Raw genomic sequence first — 13,705 nt, forward strand, 5'->3', positions numbered from 1 at the left:
TCAATATCACACATGGCGGAGGGAGAACATTGTGCCCTGACAACAGTCCTCTCGGCTCTGCTCTGGCAGATACGTCTACTCTCCGTTGACTATTTCTAATCCTGTCTGAAAGCCTATCTTAGATGTCCGGGCTTCTTCCTAAATTGGCTGCTGTTCCTGGTGATTGATTAAAGTACTGTAACCCAGCTTTATCAGAGCGCCTTCAACTCTGTACTTCTGCCAAATCTATTAGGTAATGCATCCTTTGTTATTGCACCGGTCGCTCTTTTTTCCCCCCATCTCTCTCTCTCTCTCCGTCTTTGGGAATTGCACAAAGACATATTTCCCTGTATGTGGAGCCATGATACAAAATACTACCTGGCTGGGAAAATACTACCTGGCTGGTAATAGCACTACCTGCCTGGTAAAATACTACCTGCTTGGTAATAGCACTACCTGCCTGGCAATGGCACTACCTGCCTGGTAAAATACTACCTGCCTGGTAAAATACTACCTGCCTGGTAAAATACTACCTGCCTGGTAAAATACTACCTGCTTGGTAAAATACTACCTGCCAGGTGATAGCACTACCTGCCTGGTAAAATACTACCTGCCAGGTGATAGCACTACCTGCCTGGTAAAATACTACCTGCCAGGTGATAGCACTACCTGCCTGGTAAAATACTACCTGCCAGGTGATAGCACTACCTGCCTGGTAAAATACTACCTGCCAGGTGATAGCACTACCTGCCAGGTGATAGCACTACCTGCCAGGTGATAGCACTACCTGCCTGGTAAAATACTACCTGCCAGGTGATAGCACTACCTGCCTGGTAAAATACTACCTGCTTGGTAAAATACTACCTGCTTGGTAATAGCACTACCTGCCTGGTAAAATACTACCTGCCTGGTAAAATACTACCTGCTTGGTAAAATACTACCTGCCAGGTGATAGCACTACCTGCCTGGTAAAATACTACCTGCTTGGTAAAATACTACCTGCTTGGTAATAGCACTACCTGCCTGGTAAAATACTACCTGCCTGGTAAAATACTACCTGCTTGGTAAAATACTACCTGCCAGGTGATAGCACTACCTGCCTGGTAAAATACTACCTGCCTGGTAAAATACTACCTGCTTGGTAATAAAATACTACCTGCCAGGTGATAGCACTACCTGCCTGGTAAAATACTACCTGCCAGGTGATAGCACTACCTGCCTGGTAAAATACTACCTGCCTGGTGATAGCACTACCTGCCTGGTAAAATACTACCTGCCTGGTGATAACACTACCTGCTTGGTAAAATACTACCTGCTTGGTAAAATACTACCTGCCTGGTAAAATACTACCTGCCAGGTGATAGCACTACCTGCCTGGTAAAATACTACCTGCCTGGTAAAATACTACCTGCCAGGTGATAGCACTACCTGCCTGGTAAAATACTACCTGCCTGGTGATAACACTACCTGCCTGGTAAAATACTACCTGCTTGGTAAAATACTACCTGCCAGGTGATAGCACTACCTGCCTGGTAAAATACTACCTGCTTGGTAATAGCACTACCTGCCTGGTAAAATACTACCTGCTTGGTAAAATACTACCTGCCTGGTAAAATACTACCTGCCAGGTGATAGCACTACCTGCCTGGTAAAATACTACCTGCTTGGTAAAATACTACCTGCCTGGTAAAATACTACCTGCCAGGTGATAGCACTACCTGCCTGGTAAAATACTACCTGCCAGGTGATAGCACTACCTGCCTGGTAAAATACTACCTGCCTGGTGATAGCACTACCTGCCTGGTAAAATACTACCTGCCTGGTGATAACACTACCTGCTTGGTAAAATACTACCTGCTTGGTAAAATACTACCTGCCTGGTAAAATACTACCTGCCAGGTGATAGCACTACCTGCCTGGTAAAATACTACCTGCCTGGTAAAATACTACCTGCCAGGTGATAGCACTACCTGCCTGGTAAAATACTACCTGCCTGGTGATAACACTACCTGCCTGGTAAAATACTACCTGCTTGGTAAAATACTACCTGCCAGGTGATAGCACTACCTGCTTGGTAAAATACTACCTGCTTGGTAATAGCACTACCTGCCTGGTAAAATACTACCTGCTTGGTAAAATACTACCTGCCTGGTATAATACTACCTGCCTGGTAAAATACTACCTGCCTGGTAAAATACTACCTGCTTGGTAAAATACTACCTGCCTGGTAAAATAGTACCTGCCTGGTAAAATACTACCTGCCTGGTAAAATACTACCTGCCTGGTAAAATAGTACCTGCCTGGTAAAATATGACCTGCCTGGTGACAGCACTACCTGCCTGGTAAAATACTACCTGCTTGGTAATAGCACAGCTGCCTTTAGATCAAACAACAGTGCATTTTGTGACAAATATGGCGTCCTAATTCAATATAGCATTATTCAGTGAAATTGGCTTAAATTTATCACTCAAAGTCCAAAACAGAACGCATAGGGATATAGTAAAACACATCTCATAATCCCCCAATTCTCCATTCCTGGCTTGTGACTGATGGCATGCTGGTTGCAGAAACTCGTCTGTGTCCCCTGACATTGAGCTAACAATATGGCTATAATTCATGCGTCCTAATGCTGTAATATCCCCCATGCCACTGCACACAGAGGAGAGGAGAGAGGAGAGGTTGCCCTGGTATTATTGCTGACGCCTGAGTCCTAGACGTTGCACTTAGAGTGTCTCCTGCAGGACATTATTCAAACACACAGGCACTATAAAGAGCAGGAGACAGGAGTAGGCCACTACAGTCCCCAACACACGTCCTCACCGTAGACTCTGGATGTCCTCACACACTGCGGCTCACTGAGGGCACTCAAGGTCAAACAGTGATACACGATGTCACCACTGTCCCAGACTACCCAAACACCATATACCATAATATACTGAACAGAAATGCATGCAATCATTTCATTGATTTTACTTGGTTACTGTTAAGAAAATCATTCAATTCTTGAGAGAAAGTCTTGGCAAAGGACAACATGCTCTGTAACAGTGATGTAAAGTAATTCTGTGCCAGATTAGAGCAACATAAGTTTTTCTTGGATGGAGTATTTTATTTTAGCTAATAAAACATGAGACTAAAACTTTACATGTTGCATTCATAACTTTGTTCAGTAATATAACATCAGAGGGTACGATTCCCTGCCTACCAACACGAGGGTCCTAGGTTCGAATCCCCGTGTTGGTCGGGCGTCCATACAGGCACAATTGGCCGTGTCTGCGGGTGGGAAGCCGGATTATGGGTATGTGTCCTATTCCTGCCCTAGTGCACCCCTCTGTTCGGGGGGGAGGGGAACTGGGGGGGAATAGCGCATGACGCTCCTACACGCTCCTGTACGTCCTGCCGGTGAAACTCCTCGCTGTCAGGTGAAAAGAAGTGGCTGGTGACTGCACATATAACGGAGGAAGGATGTGCTATAGTCCAGGGGTTCCCAACCTTTTTTGTGCCAAGGACCGGTAGATACATGGGAAAAAAAGTTGCGGACCGGTTGTCAATTTTAATGGTTTTAGTTACATATATATTTACTCACCAGGTGGCGACAAAGGGTAAATAACAGCCTTTTGTGTTGTACTGTATGTAGCCTATACAGTATTTATGTTTTTGTTTTAACTACAAACATAAATAAATGTCAACTTGAAACTATGTTTCAACTACCACACACAGCCTATAATATTATAGCCTATGTTTATAAAAAAAAAAAAAAAATGGACCGGCTCACGGCCCGGTACCAAATGCCTTGCGGCCCGGTACCGGTCCGTGGCCCGGTGGTTGGGGACCACTGCTATAGTCGATAAAAAAAGGGTAATATAACAACAGAAATGTCAGCTTTGAACTGAGGTAGGCGTGACTACACAGGGTTAGACAAAGACTGAGGTAGGCTTGACTACACAGGGTTAGACAAAGACTGAGGTAGGCGTGACTACACAGGGTTAGACACAGACTGAGGTAGGCGTGACTACACAGGGTTAGACAAAGACTGAGGTAGGCGTGACTACACAGGGTTAGACAAAGACTGAGGTAGGCTTGACTACACAGGGTTAGACAAAGACTGAGGTAGGCTTGACTACACAGGGTTAGACAAAGACTGAGGTAGGCTTGACTACACAGGGTTAGACAAAGACTGAGGTAGGCGTGACTACACAGGGTTAGACAAAGACTGAGGTAGGCGTGACTACACAGGGTTAGACAAAGACGAGCCGACTGCAGACAGTGTGAATAGAATGCAGCCACTCAGCCTGGGCAGGAATTCAAATCCCATTTGTGTACTTAAAGCAGAGCAGGAGAGCACATGAATGACTGGATGCTTAGAAGTAGGCCATGTCCAAACACTGCAGGCAGGTCCAGACTGGGGTGGTCTGTCTGTCTCCACCACACAAGACGGACTGAGAGCTCTCTCTCTCTCTCCCTCTCTCTCTCTCCCTATTCTCTCTCGCCCTATTCTCTGCTGCCTGCCTGGCACCCAAGAAGAAGCCCAGAGGGATGCCAACACTTACATACGGATATTATGCACTCATACACACATTCTGTGATTGGGATTATGCACTCAGACAGACACACACACACACACACACACACACACACACACACACACACACACACACACACACACACACACACACACACACACACACACACACACACACTCTTCCAAAACCACCAAGAACATTTTGCATCTATGAAAAACACCTCCACACAAATGTGTCTCGACTGCCTGGCTGCACGGGGGCTGTGTCTTTTGATCTAAATGAAATGAGTGCGAACACGCTTCTCTGTAACGTTTAGCTAACCTGAGAGCAAACATGGCGTTTTGGCCCCAACATCTGGATGCTGGCTTTGCTGGAGTTAAAAGTCACAACAGATCAGATCCTGAAACAGATCAGATCCTGACGCGTCACAAACACAACTTGAGGGGAACATTATTTATTCATTTAGCTGTTGACATCCAAAGCATGCCCTGCAAACGGTGGCACTTTGAAAAGCATTGCTCCGTGCTCTGAGCTCCGTGCTCTGAGCCGTGTGCAGCTCCAGGAGGCTCACAGAGAGGAGAACAGAACGTGTTGTTTTTATCACACGTTGGATATGAGAAGACAGAGAAGAACAAGGTGGCTGTTTTGGAGTTTTAGGAGCCTCGGAGCAGCAGCAGCAGCAGCAGCAGCAACACTGACTCCATGGCCCCGCGCTGGTAAGGCTGCAAAGTCTTCCCACAACTTCCACACACACACCAAACGCAGGCATCACCCTTAGTGTCAGAGTGGCACGTCACCTCATATTTACCCTCGCGGTGCACACACAAAGACAGGCTGGCATAAACAGCACCCTGTTTACTAGGTGTGTCTCGCTGCTGTGTGTGTGTGTGTGTGTGTGTGTGTCTCACTGCTGTGTGTGTGTGTGTGTGTGTGTGCGTGCGTGTGTGCGTGCGTGCCAGGGCTGCAGTGGGGGGGTAAACGCATTGTAAACGCCCTTTATGTACCCGTTTAAAAACAACATGGCGTTTACTCAGCTTTTTGATGGTTTTATGCACTTGTTAGTGTGGGATTTTTAATTGCGGACGTCCTCGGCCCTGGCGGGCTCATTTTTAAAGCTTTTTGAAGCTACTGGTATCAGATCAGAACGTAGAAGACCTAAGACATCTATCGATACCAAGCATGTCATGCTAGCTGGTCAGGAAGGGGGGTAAATAACGCATTTAAGTCATGCAAAATTTAGACGAGAGGAAAAACTGCCATGGGGTCCCTTAACCTCTCACCTCAAGATGACTGAATGAGAATGGGTTCTGTGGTTACCCAACCTGGATGATGATGAGAATAGAAATAAATATGTATATGATATGATTTGCTTTCAGTTGTTCTTTTTTTATTATTATTATTTTTCTTCTGATTTCCCCCCCATTTTCTCCACAATTGTACTTGGCAAATTTCCCCCTGCTGCCCCCCCTCTGGCAATCTGTGGAGAGCCGTAGACTAGCACCACGCTTCCTCCGACACATGCGCAGTTGCCAGCCACTTCTTTTCACCTGACAGCGCGGAGCTTCACCGGCAGGAGGACGTAGCACGTGGTGGGAGGATCACGCTATTCCCTCCAGTTCCCCTTCGGCCCCGAACAGGCGCCCCGACCGACCAGAGGAGGCGCTAGTGCAGCGACCGGGACACGTACCCCCTTAATCCGGCTTCCCACGCGCAGAGTGACACAGCCAATCGTGCCGGTATGGACGCTCGACCGAGGCGGAGGTGGCGCGTGGTGTCAGTTTGTTCTAACACAGCATCTAGTCTGGTGGGGCGACTGAAGTTTATAGATCCATCTTTTCATAACGACAGAGAGAGCTGCCGCAGACATTTATACGTTACCCCCATTTTTATTTTTTATTTTACTACTACAGCCCTGGTGTGTGTGTGTGTGTCTGTGCGTGAATGCGTGCGTGTGTGTGTGTGTGTGTGGGCGTGCGTGCATGTGTGTGTGTGTGTGTGTGTCGTGCGTGCGTGCATGCATGTGTGTGTGGGCGTGCGTGCATGTGTGTGTGGGTTGTGTTGTCTTTTTGCATGTTTTATGAGTTGGCAATGAAAAAATGCTGAGGTGAATCAAGGGAAAATATTCACTCAGCAGGAATGAAACATGTATTTTATTCAAAGCGCGTCTCTATACAGTTACAGATTAGGGGTGGGACAAAATATCGATACTCACGGTATCGCGATATTTCCACTTGCGATACGTTATCGATACACTGGCACCAAGTATCGATATGTATATTAAAAAAAAAAAAAAAAAAAAAAAAATTTTTTTTTTTTTTTTTTTTTTAATAAACAGGCTAAAATATTATGCTGTGTGTGGTAGTTGAAACATAGTTTCAAGTTGACGTTTATTTATGTTTGTAGTTGAAACAAAAACATAAATACTGTAGGCTACATGAATGGAAATGTTTGATCATTAATATCTTTTAGAAATTATATAGGTAGGTAGGTTATATAGGTTTTCTTGTTTTAATAATAATAATAAAAAGACTTAATGTGTAACTTTTCCTCCGTGGTATCGAAAATGGTATGAGTGAGTGAGTGAACTCTGAGAGAGTTCATGTCAATTCTGCTAATAAATACATAATACCTGCTTCTTGCCTTTTAGGGGTATTTTTTTCTCTTCAGTTACACAGGTATCGTGATGTATCGTCTTCCAATATATCGATTATCGCAGTATCGCTGTATCGTGATAATATCGTTATCGGGGGCCAAGTATCGTGACGATATCGTATCGTGAGCTACTCAGCGATTCCCACCCCTATTACAGATATACAGTATGAGAGTCTTCAACTGCAAACCGAGACGACTGATGTTCTCCTCCACCTCAGTGCTGCTCGTCTCCTCCTCACCTGTGTGATCCATCATTACGCTCCGTTCATAAAACACCCTTAATCATTTACCATACGTCTCTTTTTCCGCATCCTTGGAAATACGCCACAGCGGCGCGCGGAGCGAAACATCGCCCCCTACCTCCGGAGGTTAGCGTCGGCAACTTGGTATGCAGACACGCTCGGCGCAGGAAATCCATACGTGTTGGATGGTAATAAAAGGTCTTTGAGTGGAGGAGGAGATCCGCCTCTGTGCAGGATTAAGTGCTTTAGATCTAATGATGAGAGAGGCCATGTTTTTTATTGTTTTCAAACGGGGGCCCTGCTCGCTCTCGATGGAAGAAGCGGCCCGTATAGCTCCGTCTCCTGAGGGTACGGACGCCTTCATCAAAGACCTGGCTTTGTCAAACGATCCATAAACTCTTAATGCCATATATACCACCAGATACTAACTAGACAAGTTCAGCAAAAAAGGAGACGCGCGCAAATCGATGAAAAGGTATTTATCTGTTTTTTTTTTACAATGTGATTACAGCGAAGAGCATTTTTTACGCGGCGTTCCCGTGTGGTTTTCCGGCAGAATCCCCCGCGCCGTAATGGGGACAGCGTATGTTTCTGTGCGGACGTTACCAGAATTCCTTGGTGGCTCCTCGTTCGTCCTATCGATATCAGAGGAGATTTGGTACGGGAAGCCGGCAGCGGTAAATCTAGGCCAGAGGTTGTGTGGGCTGCTCAGATAAATGGGGCTGCGCCTTGTTTTATTGCAGCGTTGCTTGTCTCTTAACTTTCAGCAGCGTCTAGCAGGGATTTAGAACATTTTGCTGCTACTGTCCTTGGGCCCCTCTCTCTCTCTCTCTCTCTCTGGAACAGCTGCTGTGAGTCGGGGGGCGTGACTCAGCCCTGGTGCCCCCAGATTACATAAATAATCTCTACCAGCCATTCGTCACTCGATCCATGATGCGCCACTGTGTTGCCTTGCTTTTCTTATCTCTTCGGCGTTTTGTTTTGTGGGGGTCCGGCCGGCCGGGGTGCAAGTCTCCGATTAAAACCGAGGCTCCACATTTAACCTCATTTTGTCCTTTCACACTGTGTTGTCGGGACAATTCAATGCAAATCATTCCCTCAATGGAGGAGGGTCTTTTTCAGTTCAAACGTCCTCTGCTGCTCTGGACACCACTGGCGAATAGAGAGCCAAAGTGGAACGTCACTTCCTGCTTCAGCACTGTACCAGAGATTTTCATCCGCCATTTGTTTTCCCATAGACATTTCGTAAAATGCTTATAAAAATAGTTTTACTTGTTCAAACCAAACGGTTCAGATATATTTAGAAACAGGAGAGACCGCATAACATTTCACTCGGACCAAAACGTAACAACAATTGCGGATTTAAAGAAAATATTTTTTCAATGTCGTTTTTTAAAGTTCTGGTTACAGTGAAATGTTCTATGGTCTCTCCCGATTCTAAATATAGCTGAACCGTTTGGTTTTGACCAAGTACAACTATTTGTATGAGCATTTTACGAAATGTCTATGGGAAAATAAATGGCGGGTAAAAATCTCTGGTACAGTGCTGAAGCAGGAAGTAGGCGGTCACTTTGCCTCTCTATAGATTTGGGTGGATGCTCCATGTGATGCAGCTGTTTGTCGTTTGTGTGCAGCAAAGCAGCGACGCGAGGGGAGGAAAGTGGGCCATGGAGACACAAAGCAGAAGCGTCCCCGGGGGAAATATTTCACATTTCTGCCGTCTTTTGTGATAACGTTCCTGCAGATCCATGCTTCTCTACTACTTCCTCTTTCAAAAAGCACAGCAGGAAACAAACAACGCTAACGATGCTTATTAGGTCAACCCAGCACTGGATTCCCTTTTAACTGATCAGGGATCTGTTGGATACATCACAGGGGTATCATTAGAATCAACCCCGAGGGTGGGGTTTGTGTGTGCGTGTGTGTGTGTGTGTGTGTTTGTGTGCATGCGTGTACGTGTGTGTGCATGCGTGTGTGTGTGTGTGTGCACGCGTGTGTGTATGTGTGTGTGTGTGTGTGCGTGTGTGTATGTGTGTCTGTTTGTGTGGGGGTGGGGCAGCCTTGCTAACGATTTTCCTTCAGGTATTTTTCCGCAGCAGCCGTTCAAGTCAAAAATAATTGGTATGATTTTGTCTCTCTTCTGTAACACATCGTTTGCAATGTAAAACACAAACTAATTAATAATCGGCAACAGGGAATTGCATACAATTGCAATTGTATCATTTAATATAGATGCAGACGTGAGTCATACAAATCCAGAGACTCACAGAATGTCAATTCAATATTGTGTTTGATGAATTGTCATTATTATACAGCAGGAAGTCATCCCCGTTAGTTAACATATTATCAAGTGCCAGGCTACCAAAACGCCTCAACAGCACCCAACGCTTATTCTCACTTTTGCTTTGGAGTTTGGAGCTCGACGGGGTTTTTTGAAATGCACCAAACGTGCGTGAAGAGGCAGGTCTGGATTGAAAACAGCATGTGATTATAAAGAGAATAAGAGATGAGAACGAACGCCAGTCAATTCGGGGGTGTCAGAAAACGTTGAATCATTCAGTAATTTCCAACATGGCAGCGAGATCTGGCGAATTCAAAAAAATACGCACATAAAAGAGAGAGAAAAAGTCCAGGATTCAATTCAGTCGCAGTGTGTATGCTCATTGTTGTTTGTGTATTGCAGTAAAGAATAGAGTTGTCCGCGTCATGAAATAAAGTCAACTTGTCAGACTTTTTGTGTTTGACTGGCTTCCTGCAGGCCCCAGACAGAGCCTACTTGTCAAAAGGCTTATCCTGGCTTACCTTTCTACCAACCTCAACCATTTTCTTCTTGTTTCGTTTTCAATCTGGCCTCTTCGTTTCTTGTCCGGGGGCTCTTATCTGCTCTGATCCCCTCTCCAACTCCTGCTCCTCTCACAGAACCATTTCTATCCAACGCTATCATTTCACCCTTCATGCTTCAGAATCAGCACCAAACTGCCCACCGTTATTATGTCATTCAACACCTGCACTTAAGCCCGGTTGAGATTCATAGTGGGTGCAGCCGGACAGAAGGACCTAGTGAGGAAACTCACAAACTAAGTCAGCCATTTCCAAGTCTACCTGCGCAGATGTCAAAACAGATGTGCCACTTTTTTTCCCCGACAGATGGACGAGAAAAAAACATCATATTGTATTTGAAATGTCAAAACAAACAAGTACTTTCAGTCCGTGGAGAGATGTATGTATTATTATTCATGGTTCTTCTTCCAAAGCGTGGCAAATTGCATCCCACAAAGTTTGTAGCATCCTACAAAATAATATGCGAAGCGATTATGGATTTTGGAGTGCATAATTTGGGGCAGATTAAGCAAAACCCTCAAATCTAGGCTACTTAAAGGATCAGAAAAGCGCCTAGAGGAGCCCTTTGGTGTTATGTGTTCGCCCACACCACCAAAGTCTTCAAAAACAAAACTTTTCACGACTAAAGAAAGAAAATAAACCATAAACCAGAAGGAAAATCGTTCAAATTCTTGAGCCCCTCTCACTCTAACCCATTGTCATAGTGACCTACAGCCACCGATCCATCAGCGAGGCCATCTTGGGAGCATACACACTGCTATTTCTGTCATGACCCAGATTTTAAGGTGAATCTGGATCTGTATCAATGTAATAAAGCCGCAGCGGCAAGTCAAAGTGAACATAATTAGGTCAGAAAACAACCATATTTAGCATGATGGATATTATAGATTGTAGACACTGTCAGTCACAGAATATTTAACATAGGGGTGTCAACGGTTACAACATTTTCTAAACGTGTACAGCGTGTAACCGGTTAACGTGTTGTTGTTGTTTGTGTTTTTTTGTTTTGTTTGTACCGCATTTGCGATATATAATCGCTAGAGGGCACTGTCGCCATTCAAATACCTCCCAAACCCACCGACAGCAGCGATGTTCTCTGTGCGTCTGTTCCCTCTTTGCTGAACTCGCTGTCTGGTCCAGAGCGGAAGTAGCAGCAACATTCGCTCAGTTGCGGGTACTTCTGGAACGATGTTGTGAGTTTTGGAGTCACAAAATTGTCCCTCGTTGGACTGCAACGTTGCTGCGCTAATTAGTGTAACGTTAAAGTTATCATCTTACAGGCAGCATTATCACCTCTAAACTCTTACTTTTGATGCGAAATGAATGATTGCGAGTCCGAAACACAGTAAAGTCATTGTCAAAACTTGATTTAAAAACGTTATTTAAAAGGACCAAAAAAAAAGACGGGTAGTCGGTTATGAATTTTTCTAAACGGATATGATTTACTATCCGGGTTACACGTGTACACGGTGACATCGCTAATTTAAAATATTCAATAGATAAAATGGTCTATCATTGTGATCCAAGAACCACACAAAGTGCATAGTAGTTTGACTTTTTTTTTAAACCATCGATGCCAGAGAAAATTTCCGAAGTCTAATTTCCTTTCTTGGTAATTTTGTCAGATGAATATCAAGTCAATTTCCTGGAGGCTGTTCTTACACAGGCAGAGTGATGGCATGATGATGATGCCATCATTTGGAGGGGAGCTATAATTGTGGAGGATGGCTCCTTTTGGGAGGAATGTGGGCACAGATGGGCCCTGAGCTTGATGGTGTCCTCAAAGGCTATCAGGAGGAAGCATTGCCAAACTGGCAAGAGCTAAAAATAGACTTGAGCGAGGGAGCAGGTCTAACGGGCGAGCATCAAAATAACCCCCGTGCCAAAAGCAAGTACAGTTACCATCCTACCGGCCAGCACAGAGGGTGACTGGCACGCGTTTGAAAAGCATCGACGCCGTCAAACGAAGCGCTATCTGGTAATGATGTTGTGCAGAGCAAAGAGTCATGGATCACATCAGATTTTGAAGAAGGGGGGGACGGGGGGGGGGGGCGCTCATTCATTGATTTTGTTTACCTGCTTATTTCTATTGAGGGTCACGGGGGGGAATGCACGATTAATCAACATTGAATCGAAATCGCAATATGGCCGACTGCAATTTTCAAATAGCGAGGAGGCACGAGATTTGTCAAAGGAGAAATAATATGTGTGTCAAAATACTATTTTAAATGAAATATTGTTGTGCTGCTGAAGAGATGTCCTGGCCTACATCTTTGTTTTGTTCAGATCCCCACAGAAATCACGGCATAATCATTTTCCCTGTAATAGGTTTTTCAATGAAAGTGAGATATAATGGTGTAAAATTATTAATATGTGATATAAGTATTATTATTATGGGCTCATTTTGTGCAGAGCAAATTCCCCGAGAGGGGCAATAACGGGTTCATTTATTCATTATAATTTCCCGCCCTAATATCACAAATCATATCGCAATTGCAATATCAGTCAGAAATCATCGCAATTAGATGTTTTTCAAAAACCGTGCAGCCGTATAGCCACAGGGGGGCTGCAGCCTATCCCAGCATGCAATGGGCAGAAGCACAGCAGTCCGTCACATGACCGACACAGATAGAGGGAGGTAATCATCACTCCCACTGAAATTCATTCACTGATATCGCATGCCTTTTGGAAGCGAATCAGAGGAAATCCACATGCAAAAACTCCACATGGACACACAGCCGCCACACACACAGGGACTGGAAATCGAACCCGGGACCTTACTGAGCCATGACTGAGCCGCGGCGCACTGCTGCACATAGTAATGATATAATTGTGTTCCGTCAGGTTCATCACTGGTGGAAAAAAGAACAACGGGCGCCACAGAGTTTCAGTCAGCCAGCGCCAAGAAGAGCAGAGTCAACAACTGGCTGGGTTCAAACAGCAGCCATGCTGTCACAGCTGTCTCCAGGCCGCTCCATGCCTCCCATCACAACAACAGATGGAATGGTAAAGTGAGCTGCCCAGTCTGCTTATGGAAAAAACACGGAGAAAAGGATCATAGGAGAAAATCATCGTCGACATCAGCGGTTCTCAACATGGGGTCCAGGGGGACGCCCAAGGGTCCTCGAGGGGGTTCCCGGGGCCCCCCCGGCAAAAAGGGGAATAATTATTTTCTTTGACATGAATATCCTGGTTATGATCGGGGTTTTGAAGTATCCCATTTTTGTGTTTGCGCAATGCGCATGTAAACATCATATCCCGATTTCAGAAACCTGGATGAGCCCCATGTAAACGCCATATCCTGAATATGATCAAAACCAGCATAAGTAATTAAGCATTGACAGAATGTATGAGTAATGGGTTTCATACACTTTCTGTAATAAAAACATCTCAAAGCAGAAGTCGTATCAGATGGGGGACCCTGGGCTGGGACAAAAGGTTATCAAATAGGGGTCGGTGGTATAATTTGTG

This window comes from Poromitra crassiceps (genome assembly GCF_964638095.1).
Source record: "Poromitra crassiceps genome assembly, chromosome: 15".
NCBI lineage: Eukaryota > Metazoa > Chordata > Actinopteri > Beryciformes > Melamphaidae > Poromitra > Poromitra crassiceps.